This window comes from Octopus bimaculoides, chromosome 17 (assembly GCF_001194135.2).
Source record: "Octopus bimaculoides isolate UCB-OBI-ISO-001 chromosome 17, ASM119413v2, whole genome shotgun sequence".
In the NCBI taxonomy this organism is placed as follows: Eukaryota; Metazoa; Mollusca; class Cephalopoda; order Octopoda; family Octopodidae; genus Octopus; species Octopus bimaculoides.
The window spans coordinates 49,204,167-49,204,942 of NC_068997.1; the positions used below are offsets into that span (position 1 = coordinate 49,204,167).

The window sequence follows — 776 nt, forward strand, 5'->3', positions numbered from 1 at the left end:
ATATATATATATATATATATATATATATATATATAACATTTCGCATAACGTAATTGAAAGTGATTAAATTAAACAACGGAGATCCATACCTCCACTCCGTCTTTCTGCCTACTCTTCCTCCTCCCTCCTTCCCTTTGCCCTTCGCTACTCTCTTCCCTCCTCTACACTCTCCTATTAAGAGATTAGTTTCGTGTTTTCACACAAACGTATAAATTACGTGACCGCTGATGGAGTGTGGTCTGGTCTATTTACGATGCTGTGGCGTGACTGAGTTGAAGACAAGACGGAGGGTAGTGCTGGTGGTGGAGGTAGTGGTAGTGGTCGTGATGGTCGTAGTGGTGGTGGGGCAAGGGTATGGAAGTGTGAGCGTGGGGGAAGTGGTCGAGACGTGAAGAACTGAATGACTACGTGAAACATGATGGAAGATGATCGAAGGAAGGAAGGAAGGAAGGGAAGAAGGAAGGGGAAGTGGGAGAGCAGTGTTGACAATGATGATGATGAGGAGGAGGAAGGAGGATAGATGATGACTATGGGTTCGATGGTGAGAGTGGTGGTGGTGGTGATGATGGTGGTGGTGGTAATGGTGGTGGTGGTGGCGTTGGTGGTCGTCGCCATCATGATGGTGATGTGTAAGAATATGCAAGGAGATCGAGGAGCAGGAGGAGAAGGAGAATAATAATAATAATAATAATAATAATAATAATAATAATAATAATAATAATAATAATAATAATAGTAATAAGAAGAAGAAGAAGAAGAAGAAGAAGAAGAAGAAG

At 42.3% G+C, this 776-nt stretch overlaps 1 protein-coding gene across 2 annotated transcripts in view; it reads right to left on the bottom strand.

Annotated features, from left to right (window-relative positions):
- LOC106881492 (uncharacterized) overlaps positions 1-776 on the bottom strand; it is a 79,989-nt gene that overhangs the window by 23,432 nt on the left and 55,781 nt on the right. The window lies entirely within an intron of this gene.